We start from the raw sequence: 20,913 nt of genomic DNA on the forward strand, positions 1-20,913 counted from the left end.
GAATTTGTTAGATTACTTGTTAGATATTACTGCACTGTCGGAACTAGAAGTACAAGCATTTCGCTACACTCGCATTAACATCTGCTAACCATGTGTATGTGACCAATAATATTTAATTTGATTTGTGTAGACCTTACCGTGAAATGATTACTTACAAGTTAACCAACAATGCAGTTTTAAGAAAATAAGAGTTAAGAGAATATTTACTAAATAAATGAAAGTAAAAAAAGTTACAATAAAATAACAATAACGAGGCTATGTACAGGGGAGACCGGTACCGAGACAATGTGCAGGTGTACAGTTTAGTCAAGGTAATTGAGGTAATATGTACTTGTAGGTAGGGGTAAAGTGATTATGCATAGATAATAAACAGTGAGTAGCATCAGTGGCAGTGCAAATAGTCCGGGTAGCCATTTGATTAATTGTTCAGCAGTCTTATGGCTTGGGAGTAGAAGCTGTTAAGGAGCCTTGGCGCTCTGGTACCGCTTGCCATGCGGGAGCAAGGAGGACAGTCTACTACTTGGGTGGCTGGAGTCTTCGACCATTTTTTGGGCCTTCCTCTGACACGCCTAGTATAGAGGTCCTGGATGGCAGAAAGCTTGGCCCCAGTGATGTACTGGGCTATACGCGCTACCCTCTGTAGCGCCTTACGGTCGGATGCCGAGCAGTTGCCATACCAGGCGGTGATGCAACTGGTCAGAATGCTTTTGATGGTGCAGCTGTAGAACTTTTTGAGGAATATCCACTACCTAGAGTTGAAACAGATTTGATCATGTGCTCAACCCATTCTTGCCTATCCAGGGCCAACAGCTCCCTCTGCGCCTGTGTTATGTCCCTGTAACATGAACTGAATCATTAGATTAGCTGATAGACTGTCAGGTCCAGGAGATTTCTAATCGGCCAAATGGATTAATGGATCACACAAATTACCTTTGATATAGTGACTCAGAAGCTTTAGCAGCTGAACAATACAGGCTTGTACACAAAGCCAATGTTTAACATTCCACTTTATAAATGGAATATACAACTAAGTGTTAAATATATAGTTACATAGGCAGGTACAGTGCAATTATGCTTTTGTCAACAACTTCAAACAAAACATCAAATTATATATATATATTTTTTCATACACATCTTTATCAACATAATTATTATACAACATACGTTTGAAGCTACTAGTTGGGAAATTGTAGTCATTGAATTGTACACCAGGGTGCACAGTGAATTGAGAACTGGCCTTTAGCATACAGTAATACAATGGCAAATGCAACACTGAGTGATCACTCCAGATACATGACAAGGGCAAAAGACATTAAGAAGAATGACACCCGGCTGGTGCGTTTTGAAGGGCAAATTCTAAACCATAAAATCTCTGACACCAAGAGAATTACTGAGCCTGTGTTCTCCAGAGAGAGAGTTTATGCTGGTTCATTGTTTACTTAGCAAAACTCCATGGCGGGTCATTTAGCTTCTCTGGCCTCATTTCTCTCTGGGAGCCTGTAAGTGCTCTTAACTGTGTGCTGAGGGTTTGAGTGCTGCAAATGGGATTTAATATAACCAATGATTTGAGCTGCGTACAGAGAAATTCAATCAAAGCCACACTGCAGGAAAAATAATATAACAGCTAAAGTGCTGCAAAATCGCCATTTTCATTAAAATGCAAATTAGGTAGAAATTACAGTAGGTTGTACATTTTGACATGGTGTTTTCCCAGTGTAGGCTTCCTGCATTGTGTATTTGATTGAATGTATTGGGACGTGTATTGGACAGACTGACATGCACTAGTAAACAGGAAAGTATGACTCAACAAGGGCCATAAAAACCACCTGACAGTACCATCCCAAGTTATGTGATACTTCAAACAGGATAGAACCTCTTCCTTACCCAGCTACTCCACCTACTCACCAAAACAAACATTTGATTCTTTGCACCACCAACTGTAATGAGAAATATTGCCCTTTGCCAATAATTCTGTACATCAGCACAACAGAGATATTGACTTGCCCAGTTAAATAAAGGTTAAATAAATGTAAAAAAATAAATATATATAATGCATCAGGGATCCCCAACTAATTCAGCCACGTGTCAATTTTTTCTGGAGCGTATGGACAAAAACCTAATCATTTTGAACCTTGATTACATCTCTTTATTTAAGCATGGGAACAGATTTCCTAAATTAAAATCACTTTATGGTTATTTCCTGGTGACTTTAGTCTTTTTTTGTTTATTTGTGGGGCCAGATATAACCACCCGTGGACCGAAGTTGGCCCCCGGACTGCCTGTTGAAGACCCCTGCTGTACATATTGTCTGACTGACTATATAACTGGTTTTGTATCCCACTTTAGCCTTTTAGCTTGATGCTAGGAGTTGTCTTACAAACACTTGTGCAGCTTTTGAGAAGTCATGCTTGAAGAGTCAATTTAATAAAATAAAAAATGCAAGCCCCCTGTTTGCGAGTAACCTAATAGACAGCACTAGAAAGGTTTGGTATGTAGCCCAATTCCTTTTCTAAATGTAGTGTCTTCATATTTATTGACTAATAAATCTGCCGTATCAGTTTGAATTCACATACCCTAATGCCTCATCGTTCACTTTTGCAGAGGATTTCTGATGCCTAGATCATTGCTTGATCCATAGTCCTACGATTTGCAATTCAGCACTACAAACTTTGAGACCAGCTAGCTAGATAATGTAGTTGTATATTAGGAAACATCAATTTAGTAAATCTAGTAGAAACAAACCAAAAAGAGTCACTGTGTTATCAACCATCATTGTAGAAAGTCCATGTCCATACTTTGAATCCATGTTGATAGATGTCATGTAACAATCATTGACACAGTAATGTTATACATTTTTTATTTCACCTTTATTTAACCAGGTAGGCAAGTTGAGAACAAGTTCTCATTTACACCTGCGACCTGGCCAAGATAAAGCAAAGCAGTTCGACACATAGAGCAACACAGAGTTACACATGGAGTAAAACAAACATACAGTTAATAATACAGTAGAAAAATAAGTCTATATACAATGTGAGCAAATGAGGTGAGATAAGGGAGGTGAAGGCAAAAAAAAAGGCCATGGTGGCAAAGTAAATACAATATAGCAAGTAAAACACTGGAATGGTAGATTTGCAGTGGAAGAATGTGCAAAGTAGAGATAGAAATAATGGGGTGCAAAGGAGCAAAATAAATAAATACAGTAGGGAAAGAGGTAGTTGTTTGGGCTAAATTATAGATGGGCTATGTACAGGTGCAGTAATCTGTGAGCTGCTCTGACAGCTGGTGCTTAAAGCTAGTGAGGGAGATAAGTGTTTCCAGTTTCAGAGATTTTTGTAGTTCGTTCCAGTCATTGGCAGCAGAGAACTGGAAGGAGAGGCGGCCAAAGGAAGAATTGGTTTTGGGTGTGACCAGAGAGATATACCTGCTGGAGCGCGTGCTACAGGTGGGTGCTGCTATGGTCACCAGCGAGCTGAGATAAGGGGGGACTTTACCTAGCAGGGTCTTGTAGATGACCTGGAGCCAGTGGGTTTGGCGACGAGTATGAAGCGAGGGCTAGCCAACGAGAGCGTATAGGTCGCAGTGGTGGGTAGTATATGGGGCTTTGGTGACAAAACGGATGGCACTGTGATAGACTGCATCCAATTTATTGAGTAGGGTATTGGAGGCTATTTTGTAAATGACATCACCGAAGTCGAGGATTGGTAGGATGGTCAGTTTTACAAGGGTATGTTTGGCAGCATGAGTGAAGGATGCTTGTTGCGGAATAGGAAGCCAATTCTGGATTTAACTTTGGATTGGAGATGTTTGATGTGAGTCTGGAAGGAGAGTTTACAGTCTAACCAGACACCTAGGTATTTGTAGTTGTCCACATATTCTAAGTCAGAGCCGTCCAGAGTAGTGATGTTGGACAGGCGGGCAGGTGCAGGCAGCGATCGGTTGAAGAGCATGCATTTAGTTTTACTTGTATTTAAGAGCAATTGGAGGCCACGGAAGGAGAGTTGTATGGCATTGAAGCTCGCCTGGAAGGTTGTTAACACAGTGTCCAAAGAAGGGCCAGAAGTATACAGAATGGTGTCGTCTGCGTAGAGGTGGATCAGAGACTCACCAGCAGCAAGAACGACAATAATGCGCTGGTGAGGTCATAGTCTCTCTGCCCCCACAGAAATGGGCACGGCACTGGGGTGTGGTCTTACCAAAGTCCTGCTGTTGTGAGAGGCCACTGAGTGACTGGCATGCCATGTCTGATGGTCCTTTCCCTGTCTCCTTTCCAACTGTATGACCACTAATAGGTGAATATGGTGGCTTATTTCAACCATAAAACTCAAGGAGAACATGGATTATATTGAGTTGACATGAAAGAAAGGATACGAGGGACGGAAACTAATTTAGGCAACTTGGACACCTATGAAAAGAGGAGGTAGTATTAAGGGCCTGGGGACTTTTGGCACGTACCACCATGCAGGCTTGATTGAGTCTGCACTCCATCACCAGAACCTCCTACAAACTCTTGGCGCTTCCCTCCTGAAGCTGCTTGAAGGTTATCTTCAGCGATGTGGGAGACATCTTGGCTAGGGTCTGTGAAATTTACAAACACAAAAAACCTGGTTAGCTGTAGCCTAGTTTGTTATGACCATAAAGTATTGATCATTAACTTTATGGTCAATACACTGGAAATGATTTCATGTGATAGTGTGAATAGCCTATATCATTATAGTCACCCACAATTACTAGCTTTGCATTGATATGTGCAAATCACATTTTATTTGTTACATGCTTCGTAAACAACAGGTGTAGACTAACAGTGAAACCTTTACATACGGGCCCTTCCCAACAATGCAGAGAGAAAGAAAATACACACACCATATATATATATATATATATATATATATATATATATATATATATATATATATATATACATATATATACATATACATATACATATATATACATATATATACATATATATACACATATATATACATATATATACACATATATATACATATACATATATACATATACATATATATACATATATATATACATATATATATACATATATACATATATATATATATATATATACATATATATATATACATATATACATATATATATACATATACACATATATATATATACATATGTATATATACATACATACACACACACACACACACACACACACACACACACACACACACACACACACACACACACACACACACACACACACACACACACACACACACACACACACACACACACACAACTTGGAGTTGTGAGGGGCTGCACATTCACAGCCCTAACCCTCTATCTATAACTTCCCTTTCCCTAATTTCCCACACACCAAAATCTGAACTCATCACTTAGTGTATGTCGGCAACTGAATGTGTTACTCTCACATCATTTTATTATGTGAAAAATTATTATTATTATTTTTGTATTTTACCCCATTTTTCTCCCCAATTTCGTGATATCCAATTGCAATCTAATTACGATCTTGTCTTATCGCTGCATCTCCCCAACAGGCTCGGGAGAGGTGAAGGTCGAGTCATGCGTCCTCTGAAACATGACCCGCCAAACCACGCTTCTTAACACCCGCCCACTTAACCCAGAAGCCAGCCGCACCGATGTGTCGGAGGAAACACAGTTCAACTGACGACCAAGGTCAGCCTGCAGGCGCCCGGCCCGCCACAAGGAGTCACTAGAGCGTGATGAGCCAAGTAAAGCCCTCCCCCTGGCCAAACCCTCCCCTAACCCGGACGACGCTTTGCCAATTGTGCACCGCCCTATGGGACTCCCGGTCACAGCCGGTTGTGACACATCCTGGGATCAAACCAGGGTCTGTAGTGTTGCCTCAAGCACTGCGATGTTTCATTTAACATATACATTCTTGGCACGGGACCAATGTTATAATCCCCAGTGTGCAGGTGGGATTTCCATCCACTAAGAATATGTGTGTTAGTGAAACAACCAAGGACAAGTGTAAAAAATAGCCCACATTACACAACAGCTTTTCATAAAAAAACACATACGGTAGACAGGTCCATGTGTACTCGATGATAAGAGTGTATATAAATAGCGACTAGCGGTGATCTCTCTCTCTGCTCAAAAGTACCTTGTGCTGCAGGCCCTGACTATTAGCAGTGCACCAATGCTAAATATAACAGAACACTTGGTAGTGCAGTGTGCTTCAATGCTGGTTCTGGAAACACACATGGTGTGCTGGCTTTCGTTCCAGCCCAGTACTAAAACATCTGACAACTGTAATCATCAAGCCCTTGATTAGTTGAATCAGGTGTGATATTATTTAGAGCTGGGCTGGAACAACAGCCTGCACACCCTGTGGATACCTAGACTACTGCCTTCAGGCTACCAAGAGGCAACTAACAGAGAGAATCTAATAACAGTTGACCTACTATGACTCAGGCTTGTTTACTGCTTCAAGGACTGTGGTAACGCCACGGTTCAATGCCTTCTAGGCCAGAGAGGCTGCGACTCTGTCACGCATGGACACATATTATTGTAGTCACAGAGGAAAGTCATCAGTGCTGGAGAAATGTACTGTAACTGGTTGTATGGGAGGGAAGGAACTCAACTTGCCCTGCCAGTGTGTTATTACAGTAAATATGGCTATGCTCTCTAAGAGCCAGGGTTCAATTGGTGTGTGTGTATGCAAACACAAACAAGCGTGCAGGTGCATAAGCCAGCATTGAAACAAGTGTTGGCAGGAATCAATCAGTTTGGGTGTGCAAGAGACACCACACTGGTTTTTAACAGTCATGAAAAGTCAAAATCATGTTTTTCATGATGTATTAACCAAAGTATTTAAAATGACTGTTGCTTCTACATTGAAACAGTTTGATCATAAAGTTGTCAAACACCTGGATTCAGGAGGTTGGATTATTAAGGGGATAGAGTGACATCACCCTAACTCATTTTAATACACCAATGGTAACATGATATTATATTACCTAATTTAAATAAGTACTGCCTTGTAAACCAACATCGGAGAAAGCGTGTTTGCGGAGGGGCGTGGTTTATATATCTAGATACCTACTCCACAGGTGCCAAAATTATAATTAAAAGTGTACACTATTCATCTATGGCAAAGATACTTACACTACATGACCAAAAGTATGTGGGACACCTGCTCGTCGAAGATCTCATTCCAAAATCATGGGCATTAAATGGAGTTGGTCCCCCTTTGCTGCCACAACTGCCTCAACTCTTCTGGGAAGGCTTTCCACTAAATGTTGGAACATTGCTGCGGGGACTTGCTTCCATTCAGCCACAAGAACATTATTGAGGTCAGGCACTGATGTTGGGCGATTAGGCCTGGCTCACAGTCGGCGTTCCAATTCATCCCAAAGGTGTTTGATGGGGTTGAGGTCAGGGCTCTCTGCAAGCCAGTCAAATTCATGACAAACCATTTCTGTATGGACTTCGCTTTGTGCACGGGGGCATTGTCATGCTGAAACAGGAAAGGGCCTTCCCCAAACTGTTGCCACAAAGTTGGAAGCACAGAATCGTCTAGAATGTCATTGTATGCTGTAGCATTAAGATTTCCCTTCACTGGAACTAATGGGCCCGAACCATGAAAAACAGCCCCAGACCATTATTCCTCCTCCACCAAAGTTTACAGTTCGCACTACGCAGGTTGCGTTCTCCTGGCATCCGCCAAACCCAGATTCATCCGTCGGACTGCCAGATGGTGAAGCGTGATTCATCACTCCAGAGAATGCGTTTCCACAGCTCCAGAGTTCAATGGTGGCGAGCTTTACACCACTCCAGCCGACACTTGGCATTGCTCATGGTGATCTTAGGCTTGTGTGCAGCTGCTTGGCCATGGAAACCCATTTCATGAAGCTCCCGACAAACAGTTCTTGTGCTGACGTTGCTTCGAGAGGCAGTTTGGAATTTAGTAGTGAGCGTTGCAACCGAGGACAAATTATTTTAACATGCTATACACTTCAGCACTCAGCGGTCTCGTTCTGTGAGCTTGTGTGGCCTACCACGTCGTGGTGGAGCAATTGTTGCTCCTAGACGTTTCCACTTCACAATAACAGCACTTACAGTTGACTGGGGCAGCTCTAGAAGGGCAGAAATTTGACAAACTAACTTGTTGGAAAGGTGGCATCCTATGACGTGCCACGTTGAAAGTCACTGAGCTCTTCAGTGAGGCCATTCTACTGCCAATGTTTGTCTATGGAGATTGCATGGCTGTGTGCTTGATTTTATATACCCGTCAGCAATGGGTGTGGCTGAAATAGTCGAATCCACAAATTTGAAGGGGTGTCCACATACTTTTGTATATATCTGTGTCTGGTGTTAGCTAGTTACTGGCTAGCTAGGTCTTCTGCCAGCATGGAACAAAAGGGGGTGAAGGGTTGTTCAGAACTGACACAGTAGTCATGTCAACACATCTGTCAGTACTGCTGTGAACCACATGACAAGAGACATGCCAAACATGTTTGAGTTTCATTGTGTATCACCAAATTTGTTAGAGATGATTTTACTGCAACACTGCATCTAAGTTTCTTGACATAGGCATTTCGAAGAGCTGCCAGTCAAGGCTAGCTCATGATTATAAGCTCCCCGCCCACTCAGCCAGTCTTTTCAAACTTCCTGGTAGTTAGCCATGAGAGAAAAAATACTTTCAAAATGTTTTTGTATGTCTATCCCCAAAACATATTATGGGTGATACTTTAGTCAATCAAAAGGGACCTTTAATACTATCTGTTCCTGGAGTCTGCTCACAACGGTTTACAAAGGGACTGTGGTCTCCAATATATTATAGATAATAGCAGGGGGGGAAAAAGAAAACAAGCTCAAAATGCCTTTATGCTTTCCTAGCTGTATACACTTCTCTGACGCTCCCCCAACTAGTTTATAAATACATTCTGAACCAAACCTCCCTAACAGTGCCTAACACTATTGTGTGGCCTAAACCACCTGGGAAGAAAAGAACGGAGGCCGGGAGAGAATGGTATTCAGAGAGCATCCCTATCAATCACGTCTATGTGCTGCTCAAGGACAAACGGCTCCTCTGCATCCAGACTGGGAATCCACGGATACTAATTAAACACACATGCACACACACTTTTATTGTTTCCATGTTCTTCCTCTTGGGAGTGTATTACAATTAGTGCTGTCATGATACCAGCATTTTGACTTGGATACCGATACCAGGTTTAGTATCACGATTCTCAATACCAAAACGATACCATGACAAAAAAAAGAATGCATATTAACCAAAGTCACAGAATAGCACTTGATCCAGACAAATAAACTCTGCTACTGCTCTGTTCAATCGTTGGGTATCTTTTGAGTTCGATATCATTATAGACATCATCATTAGACAGCCATGTATGCGTTAATAAATCCATTATACAATACATTTCACTTAGTTTTTACCAATCTAACTACATAACATAATAGTAATAATTTAGTTGAATGGTAAATCTCTATTGATAAACTGTCACCTTAACTGTATTCATTCACTTAATCAGTCTTTCTCACATTTCTCCCAAAACTTGATTTACCCAATCAGTTTTGAAATCAGCATCTTCTGCATTATGGATTGCATATTACCACAAATAAAGTACTATGGTAGTGAATTTATGTTTGCTTCAGCTATACGCTCGCAAGAAAGGTTAGCCTACAAAGCTAGAAGCTACAGGTATCTTCTTCCATTTTAAAGTTTTCGAGCCTGTATGGACATTGTTTTGCGAACAGTAATTAACAGTTTAAACATGCCATGCTGCATTATTCAAGTGTGTTAACCTCTGTGAAGCATGAGTGGGGAGTTAACATGATGGAGCCCAGACTCCAAGCACAGGCTAAGTGGAGCAGGCACAGTGCTTTTGTGCTATAAGGGGGACATTGGCTGCGCTAAAACAGACCTGACCTGGGGAAACATTTGACAGAAGTACCGAAAGTAACAATAATTCTAGTACAGGACCGTTTCTCATGATCTACACTGAACAAAAATATAAATGCAACATGCAACTATTTCAACGATTTTACTGAATTACAGTTCATATAAGGAAATCAGTCAATTGAAATGAATTCATTAGGCCCTAATCTATGGATTTCAGATGACTGGGCAGGGGTGCAGTCATGGGTGGGCCAGGGAGGGCATAGGCCCAAACACTTTGGAGCCAGGCCCTCCCACTGTGGGCTTTGTTACAGACAGAAATAGTCTTCAACAATCAACAATCCAGCAGATGAAGAAGCCGGGTGTTGAGGTCCTGAGCTTGCATGGTTACACGTGGTCTGCGGTTGTGAGGCCTGTTGGACGTACTGCCAAATTCTCTAAAACAAAACTGGAGGTGGCTTATGGTAGAGAAATGAACATAAAATAATCTGGTAACAGCTCTGGTGGACATTCCTGCAGTCAGCATGCCAATTGCACGCTCCCTCAAAACTTGAGACATCTGTGGCTTTGTCTTGTGAGACTAAACTGCACATTTTAGATTGCCCTTTTATTGTCCACAGCACAAGGTGCACCTGTGTAATGATCATGCGGTTTAATCAGCTTTTTGATATGCCACACCTGTCAGGTGGATGGATTATCTTGGCAAAGGATAAATGCTCACCAACAGGGATGTAAACAAATTTGTGCACAAAATTTGAGAGAAATAAGCTTTTTGTGCGTATGGAACATTTCTGGGATCTTTACATGTTGCGTTTATATTTTTGTTCAGTATGGTATCTAAAAAGTACAGAAGTTTCGGTATACTGTGCAACACTAATTACAATGTTTAGGACTGGCAATGCAGACAGTGTTGGCACTTCCAATTATTTCCATTTCCACTATGGAAAATCTCAGGCCGATTGACATAATATTATGCACCATATTGTTGTGTTCACCTCCATCTCTACTGGTTTACTGTAGGTCCCAAAGTCATTTATATTTTATATTACCCCTGTATAAACCCACATACTGTAGGAGGCTATAAAAAGCCTATCCCTGAACACACCAACCCAAGGCACAAGATTTCTGGACAGCTGTTTGATGAAAGGCCTGTTTGAGTCTCTTGGGTTGCGTCCCAAATGGGCTGCGGCCCTATGGTCCCTGGTCAAAAGAAATGCACTATAAAGGGTTTAGGATGCCATTTGGGATGCAGCCTTGGTCATCTTCATTTGAGGCCCCTACAGTCAACTTTATAGAGGGGCCATAAATCCGCTAGGAGAAATGATCTGACGCACCAATGCTCAATAAAACAAGGCGGAGTAGGGTACTTCCAGCCTTGGGTCAAGCAGACGTTACTGATGAGGAACCACACACGGACATCCAATCACACAGTACATCATACAGTACCAGTCCAAAGTTTGGACACACCTACTCACTCCAGTTTTTATTTTTATTTTTACATTGTCCAATAATAGTGAAGACGTCAAAACTATGAAATAACACATGGAATCATGTAGTAAACAAAAAAAAGTGTTAAACAAATCAAAATATATTTTCAATTCTTCAAAATAGCCACCTTTTGCCTTGATCAAATCAAATCAAATGTATTTATATAGCCCTTCTTACATCAGCTGATATCTCAAAGTGCTGTACAGAAACCCAGCCTAAAACCCCAAACAGCAAGCAATGCAGGTGTAGAAGCACGGTGGCTAGGAAAAACTCCCTAGAAAGGCAAAAACCTAGGAAGAAACCTAGAGAGGAACCAGGCTATGAGAGGTGGCCAGTCCTCTTCTGGCTGTGCTGGGTGGAGATTATAAGAGAACATGGCCGAGATGTTCAAATGTTCATAAATGACCAGCATGGTCAAATAATAATAATCACAGTAGTTGTCGAGGGTGCAACAAGTCAGCACCTCAGGAGTAAATGTCAGTTGGCTTTTCATAGCCGATCATTAAGAGTATCTCTATCGCTCCTGCTGTGTCTAGAGAGTTGAAAACAGCAGGTCTGGGACAGGTAGCACGTCCGGTGAACAGGTCAGGGTTCCATAGCCGCAGGCAGAACAGTTGATGACAGCTTTGCACACTCTTGGCATTATCTCAACCAGCTTCACCTGGAATGCTTTTCCAATAGTCTTGAAGGAGTTCCCACATATGCTGAGCACTTTTTGGCTGCTTTTCCTTCACTCTGCGGTCCAACTCATCCCAAACCATCCCGATTGGGTTGAGGTCGGGTGATTGTGGAGGCCAGGTCATCTGATGCAGCACTCCATCACTCTCCTTCTTGGTCAAATAGCCCTTACACTGCAGATCCAGCCCTCAGAAGCCCCGCCTTCCTGGCTATTATATCAGGTCTCGCATCCATTTTATAAATTCTTCGCTCTTCAGCTCGCCTGAAGGAAGAACATGTCAGGCTATGAGATTCAGCTCTGACTTCGTTGTCTGTTAGTGGGGAGAGAGTACTCGTCCCACTAGATGTTGCGAGTTTTGGGTCTTGGTACTGTTTTTTGTGTTTGCTTGGGTAGGAGTTGTGTTGGCTAAAAACCCACTACTTTTTGCTCTGCTTGTGTAGCTAGTGCTTCCTTGCTTGAGTAAGATGGGCAGTGGTAAGAGTAAGTTCAAAAAGGCTAACCAGTTTGAACCTCTGATCATGCCCTACGGGCATGTGGTTTCACAATGAAAATTAGAGATACTCACGAGTGCTGTCCTGTTGTCTCCCGGTCGGTTCAACTTCTATTGAGAGTCTGGCTGACTTTGTGAGGAATATTGGTGGTCGGAGTTGAATGAGCCAAATGAGGCTCATTCCATTTTCTCTGGCAGTGTTCAGAGTCCGGATTCCGCGGGATGATATACACTCCCTGATTAGCTCTGGATGATTTTCAGAGTGTGAATCGGATGACATCAGTCCGGGCAAGCCTGAATTCCTGGTTTTGGATTCGGCGTGGGGGAGAACCATTGGGGGTGAATGCGCCTTTGATGGTGTTTTCTCCTCCGCAGCGAAGTTCCTCCAGGTTTGGGGGAAGGTATTTACCTCCTGTCCCTGCAACGGTGATGCGTTGCTTTCTCCCCGTTGAAAGATTTATACTGAGGCTAACAAGGTGGCTAATCCTAGCACAAATAAACAGCGCCGGTTCTCTGGATTCCTGAGGGGGACAGTCGGATGTATTTGGATGAGACCGTTTGGCTCGGGGCCCTCCTCCCCAACTATTACTGTGGCAATAGTGCTCTCAAGTGGCTCGGTGAATGGTGGGCAAGGTAATGGTTGCCGAGGTCCCCGACCCCGTTGTTGGCCGGGTATCAGAATGCACAGTCTTCCACGTTCAGACACACGGTTGTCAAGAGTGGTGGATATGAAAACAAGCATGACAAAAACATTTATTATCCCAGTCCTCAGGGTGGTGCTCTGCCCCTTCAGGAGATAATGTATGGGAGACTGGCAGCGCCGTTCAGTGGCGGTCATGCGCAGTTTCACGATGGGTGATGAGGACGGTGACGAGGAGTTACAGTCTGTAGTTCGCTGTGGGTCCTCCACCTTTTCGTGGTGTCATTATGTCTGAGTTCTTGGGAGAGGACATTTCCTCTCTCCTTCAAAAGCAGGCTGTTCAGGTGGTCCCCGTGTCAGAAGTATAGAGCGGTTGTTCCAGCTGCTACTTATTAGCTCCCAAGAGTGATGGAATGTTGCATCCCAACCTGGACTCAAGGTTGCAAGTTTAAAATGCTCACACTTGGAGTCACGTGGGACCACCGAAAAAGATATCAGCACTTTAGAGAGCTCCTAATAACCGCATGTAAATCCTGAAATTCAACGGCATACACTTACATTTTTTGTCTTAATATATTTCCTTGAAGTACAGTTTAATATAAAGATCATTTACATTTTGAAACATCTCGCTAAAGTGGCATTATTGGAATGTCGACACAAGCTAAAAACGCCGTGTTCACAGAAGGCCACTTCGACTAGCAAACAAACAGTCTTCCAGAATCCCCCATCAAAACATGGATAAACACGTAAGCCCGGAGAAATCGGTAAATCTGAAGGATCTATTTGAGCAAATGGGAAATATGAATCCGACTTTGTTGGATGTTGCATCCAATGTCTCCACGATAAAAACAACAACTACTGAGCTAAAGGAAAAAGCTGATGCGATACAAGAGAGGATGGATGGGGAAGAGGGATGGATTTCGACAGTGGAGGATGCCATCTGCCGTCTGGAGAAGGCTAATGAGAATCATGAGACAAAACTGCACATATTGTGGAATTGTGTCGAAGAACTTGAGAACAGAAGTAGGAGAAATACGGTGAGAATGGTTCATCTGAAAGAGGGGAGTGAAACTGGCAGTGGACTGATCTTGTGTGTGCAGAAAATTATCTCAGAAGGATTTGGATTTGACAACAGGCAAGAATTCTAAATTGAACGAATCCATCTCAGCGTAACCATTCCTGACGAAAATGTGCCCCCGAGAACGGTTCTCTTCTGAGAGATTCTTGCTAGAGCAAGGTGTTAAGCCTAGATAAAGAAGACAAGACAAGGTAAAATACAGGTTGAATTGTATGCCGTTTATAATACAAATGAAGGTAGCCTATGTGCTTGTGGGAGTCTAGGGAGTGTTGCCAATTTAGCCTTTCAAGTGCCTCACGGAACATAAGGAATTTTGAGTTGAGACTGCAGCGTCGAAGACAGTTCTGTGATGATTGACTCATCGTGAAGCAAAGTTACGTTCCTAGTTGCTTTGTTTTATTTTGAGATTGGTTTTATACATTTATTTACACTGTTTTATTGTACAAGAGGAGCATACAGTTGAAGTCGGAAGTTTACATACACTTAGGTTGGAGTCATTAAAACTAGTTTTTTAACCACTCCCCAAATTTCTTGTTAACAAACTATAGTGTTGGCAAGTTGGCTAGGACATCTAATTTGTGCATGACACAAGTCATTTTTCCAACAATTGTTTACAGACAGATTATTTCACTTATAGATCACTGTCACAATTCCAGTGGGTCAGAAGTTTACATACACTAAGTTGACTGCCTTTAAACAGCTTGGAAAATTCCAGAAAATGATGTCATGGCTTTAGAAGCTTCTGATAGGCGAATTAACATAATTTGAGTCAATTGGAGGTTTACCTGTGGATGTATTTCAAGGCCTACCTTCAAACTCAGTGCCTATTTACTTGACACGATGGGAAAATCAAAAGAAATCAGCCAAGACATCAGAAAAAATTGTGGACCTCCACAAGTCTGGTTTATCCTTGGGAGCAATTTCCAAATGCCTGACGGTACCACGTTCATCTGTACAAACAATAGTACGCAAGTAAAAACACCATGGGACCACGCAGCCGTTATACTGCTCAGGAAGGAGACGCGTTCTGTCTCCTTGAGATTAATGTACTTTGGTGTGAAAAGTGCAAATCAATCCCAGAACAACAGCAAAGGACCTTGTGAAGATGCTGGAGGAAACAAAAGTATCTATATCCACAGTAAAACGAGTCCTATATCGACATAACCTGAAAGGCCACTCAGCAAGGAAGAAGCCACTGCTCCAAAACTGCTATAAAAAAGCCAGACTACGGTTTGCAACTGCACATGGGGACAAAGATCGTACTTTTTGGACAAATGTCCTCTGATGAAACAAAAATAGAACTGTTTGGCCATAATGACCATCGGTATGTTTGGAGGAAAAAGGGGGAGGCTTGCAAGCCGAAGAACACCATCCCAATCGTGAAGTACGGGGGTGGCAGCATCATGTTGTGGGGGTGCTTTGCTGCAGGAGGGACTGGTGCACTTCACAAAATAGATGGCATCATGAGGCAGGAAAATTATGTGGATATATTGAAGCAACATCTCAAGACATCAGTCAGGAAGTTAAAGCTTGGTCGCAAATGGGTCTTCCAAATGGACATTGACCCCAAGCATACTTCCAAAGTTGTGGCAAAATGGCTTAAGGACACCAAAGTCAAGGTATTGGAGTGGCCATCACAAAGCCCTGACCTCAATCCTGTAGAACATTTGTGGGCAGAACAGAAAAAGCGTGTGCGAGCAAGGAGGCCTACAAACCTGACTCAGTTACACACGCTCTACCAGGAGGAATGGGCCAGAATTCCCCCAACTTGTTGTGGGAAGCTTGTGGAAGGCAACCCGAAACATTTAACCCCAAATTAAACTATTTAAAGGCAATGCTACCAAATACTAATTGAGTGTATGTAAACTTCTGACCCACTGGGAATGTGATGAAAGAAATAAAAGCTGAAATAAATCATTCTCTCTACTATTATTCTGACATTTCACATTCTTAAAATAAAGTGGTGATCCTAACTGACTTAAAACAGGGAATTCTTACTAGAATTAAATGTCAGGAATTGTGCATTTTAAATGTATTTGGCTAAGGTGTATGTAAACTTCCAACTTCAACTGTATATTGTGACATTTTATATAATGTTCAGTAGAGTTGTCACATGTTAAATGGGACACTTCACGCTCACAGGCTATAACTACTCGGAGTAAATATGGCTAATGGTTATGTATGGTTGTCAAATGACATCAAATGTTATACACATATTTAGGAGATATTATTGCGGGTGTGGTGAAATGCTTGTGTTCCTAGTAGTACTTCACTTGTGGTAATCCTAGGTTTTACTTTACATATATTTAAAATCAAAACTGGCAGATATTGTGTTCATACAGGAATCACATTTAACAGATACAGAGGCACTGAAATGTAGAGGAGGCTTGGTTGCAGAAGTTTATCATAGCTAATTTAATTCCAAACAAAATGGGGTGTTATCCTGATAAGCAAAATACTTCATTTTGTCATGTTGAAGCATTGCATTGAGGCTCTTAGAAACGGTATTAAGGTAGTGTTATGCAACATACAGTGCATTCGGAAAGTATTCAAACCCCTTGACTTTTTCCTCATTTTGTTACGTTACAGCCTTATTCAAAAATGGCTTAAAAATGTTTTCTTCCCCCCTCATCAATCTACACACATTAACCCATAATGATGAAGAAAAAAAAGGTTTTTGCAAATGTATTAAAAATAAAACCCGGAAATAACACATTTACATAAGTATTAAAACCCTTTACTTAGCACTTAGTACTCTGCAGATCCTCTCAAGCTCTGTCAGGTTGGATGGGGAGCATTGCTGCACAGCTATTTTCAGGTCTCTCCAGAGATGTTCGATCGGGTTCAAGTCCGGGCTCTGGCTGGGCCACTCAAGGACATTCAGAGACTTGTCCCGAAGCCACTCCTGAGTTGTCTTTGCTGTGTGCTTAGGGTCATTGTCCTGTTGGAAGGGGAACATTCGCCCCAGTCTGAAGTCCTGAGTGCTCAGGAGCAGGTTTTCATCAAGGATCTCTCTGTACTTTGCTCCGTTCATCTTTCCCTTGATCCTGACTAGTCTCCCAGTCCCTGCCGCTGATAAACATGATGCTTGATATTACAATTTTTTTTGCGTGATATCCAATTGGTAGTTACAGTCTTGTCCCATTGCTGCAACTCCCCTATGGACTCGGGAGAGGCGAAGGTCGAGAGCCATGCATCCTCCAAAACACGACCCTGCCAGGCCGCACTGCTTCTTGACACACTGCTCGCTTAACCCGGAAGTCAGCCTCATCAATGTGTCGGAGGAAACACCGTCCAGCTGGCGATCGAAGTCAGCTTGCAGGCGCCTGGCCTGTTTTAAAATTTTTATGACAATTTACATACTATTTTTACATCCTGTTCAGCGAGCCCCATAGATATGGATACTTTTTTGTCTGGTATAGAATTACCTAGATTATCAGATAATCAGGGGACCTGGACTGTACTATATCATAAGAAGAGGTTTGAGCCGCCATTTTATCTATGAAAGCAGTCACCTGGTCTGGATGGCCTTCCTGTAGAATATTATTTAAAAAAGTATATCGACTTTCTTGTACCTGTATTGACAGTGGTTTTCCAGGAGGCATTTAAAAATGTCTCCCTTTCGGACACCTTTAATAAGGCTTTGATATCGTTGATCACTAAAAAGGATAGATACTACAGAGCTATTAGCATCAATGTAGATTGTAAGATTTGTACTAAGACTCTTGCGATACACTTAGAGAAGGCACTACCTAATATCATACACTGTGACCAAGTAGGATTTATTAAGAACAGGACCTCAACTGATAATATGAGGAGGCTCTTACATCTCATGTGGTTAAACCGCTCAAATATAGTTCCTACCGCTGCTGTCTCCTTAGATGCCGAGAAGGCATTTGATAGGGTATAGTGGGCTTTTCTCTTAAGAACCCTAGGAAAATTTGGTTTTTGACCAGACTTTTGTAAATGAATAGGTGTCCTTTAGTCCAATCCTAAAGCAACCATACTTACGAATGGAATTATGCTTCCTTTTTTTGTCTTTCTAGAGGCAAAAGGCAGGGTTGCTCACTCTCCCCTCTCCTGTTTTAGAGTCTCTTGCGACAATGATAAGAACAGATCCAGAAATTATAGGTGTCCATGGAGGAGGAAAAGAACGCAAGCTGCTTATGTATGCAGGCAATATTCTACTGCTGGTCTCTGATCCTCTTCAGTCTGTACCACGATTACTTACTTGTATTGAATCATATTCTAGTTGTCAGGCTACAAAATGTATTGGAATAAGTCGGAAACAATGCCAATTAATGCCCAATGTTACTCTGGAACCGTTACCCCATTTAATTTAAAATGGGTTCCTACTGGGATGAAATATTTGGGTATCAAATTGAGTTCAAATTTGGAGGAAGTGATAGGTAAACAAATTGATCCACTACTTATCAAGATTAAGACCAATTTAGAAAAATGGGAAAAGATACAACTTTCTTTATGTGGAAAGATCAACGGGATTAAAATGGTTGTGGTCCCAAAATTTAATTGTATCTCTACAATGTTACCTATGACTATTCCAGACCGGTATTTTAAACAATATGACAAAATAACTAAACACTTTTGGCGATATAGGAAAAAACACAGGATTAATATGAAGAAGATGTGCTCACCAAGGAGTGTAGGAGGCGTGGCTTTACCAGATGTAAAATTGTACAATTTATTATTTGAAATGGCTAAATTGGCGATGCATTGGGGTAAGGGAATGCTGGCATGGATTAGATAATAATAGAACGGGAACAAAGTTATCCTTTCCCCCCTGTTGATATTCTATCACATAGTCTTATAGGGGAGAGGTCTGTTGCAACTCCCAACCCAATTTTGTTAAAAAAGGTGTGGAGAACAGTACACAAGATATGTGGAATTTTACATCTTAAACAAGAATACTCATCATTGTGGCACAATCCTAGGCTACGGATAGGAAAGAAGTCTGTGTGTGGCTAATGAAAGAAATTCATATTATTAGGTGAAGATGTTTTGTCATACTCAGACAAAAATATGATGTGGGAGACAAACGACATTTCTAGAAATATTTACAATTGAGGGAATGTTTGTTAAAACCGGCTATCAACAAAATCCAGGAAAGAATCCAATAGCAGAGTATTTGGAATTACCCCAACATAAAGCAGCCAATTTTTACTCAATATTTAGTCACCTGTAGAGTAAAAACTTTACAAACCTCAGAACAATATGGCAAATTTCCCTTGAGTGTGAAATTGAGGAGGATACCTGGTTGAAGATCTTGTCCAGCTTAGGGAGGAACCTAAGGGAAGCCAGGGGGAAACTTACTCAATAGAAGATACTACATAGGTTTTATTGGACCCCAACAAAGCTTCATCAGATGGGGCTGACCAACAATTCTCTGTTTTGGAAATGCCAACATTAGTGTACATTAGTGCTACCTTTCTGGAAGGATGTGTTGAAATATCTGGAGGAGTGGTTGGGGTTAACAATTCCAGTTTCACAGAGAATATGTCTCTTGGGTGATAAAACAGAGTTACCTAATGTAACAAATGAGGAATTTGCACTGATCACTGTTGGTATCGTTACAGCAGCTAGAGTAATCCTTTGAATTTGGAAGGGCCATGCCACTCCTACTCTGAAACAGTGGATAGAATCAATGTTGGAGGTAGCATCTTATGAACAAATGCTTGCTAAGATCACTGGTAGAAAAGACAATTCTAGAAGCTGGACGTGTTTTATTTGTCATGTTGTTTCTAAGACTGAGAGGTGATGACTTATGTTTGTGTCCCCATTGAGTTCTGTATTCTAGCTTGTGAGATACTATTTAACTGTTTATGTGTGCTATGTTGGAGGCTATGTCTGAATGTCATGTTCATTGTTTTCATGTACAATTTTTGGTTTATTTGTTCGTTTTTTGAAAAAATGAAAAAAGAAATACATATTTAATAACAAAAAAAACCACTTGTAGTCGGTGCGTCCCAGAGATAGGTTCGCGTCCATAGATCTGAAGGATGCATATTTTCATGTGTTATACAGCCTCCCCATCTCCCGCATCTTTTCTGTGGTGGTGGAGTCGGCTTTGTTGATGGAACAGGTGGCACGATGGTTTCCCATATTCAGTCTCTGGGGTTTATAGTGATTCACAAGAAAAGTTGATTGACTCCGGCTTCTGGACTCGGTTCTGAATCGTGCGTTTTTTGTCCCAACAGAGGAGGGTCGCATTCCGGCTCTGTCTGGCATGGTTTCAGCTGGGACAAACGGTGCCTTTTCGCTTGTGCCTGCGGTTATTTTGTCTGATGGCCTCTATGATAGCTGTGGTGCCTCTGGAACTTCTGTTGATACGTCTGTTTCAGCGCTGGGTGATTGCCGACAACAGGACGGTGGTGGCGTACATCAACAGGCAGGGAGGGACACGGTCTCGCTTTCTCCTAAACCTGGCCAGTTATCATCTCGTATGGAGCAGTGTGCATTTCCTGTCGCTCAGGGCGACGTATCTTCCCAGATCTCTCAACATGGGTGCAGATCTACTTTCCAGGGGGGGTCCCATCTCTACGGAGTGAAGACTGCACCCCTCTGTAGTGGCCCAGATAGGGGACCGGTTAGGCAGGGCCGACGTAGATCTTATGCATAGCGAGAAAACGGGCAT

General features: G+C 41.9%; 1 long non-coding RNA gene across 1 annotated transcript in view; it reads right to left on the minus strand.

The window, feature by feature from the left end:
• Positions 1-4,025: 4,025 nt before the first annotated feature.
• Positions 4,026-20,913, minus strand: part of LOC120063856 — a 57,359-nt gene continuing 40,471 nt past the window's right edge. The window contains exon 6 of the long non-coding RNA XR_005478550.1: positions 4,026-4,575. This is a non-coding gene — a long non-coding RNA (uncharacterized LOC120063856). The remainder of the gene's footprint in view (positions 4,576-20,913) is intronic.

The sequence above is a fragment of the Salvelinus namaycush genome, chromosome 19, assembly GCF_016432855.1.
Source record: "Salvelinus namaycush isolate Seneca chromosome 19, SaNama_1.0, whole genome shotgun sequence".
Classification (NCBI taxonomy): domain Eukaryota; kingdom Metazoa; phylum Chordata; class Actinopteri; order Salmoniformes; family Salmonidae; genus Salvelinus; species Salvelinus namaycush.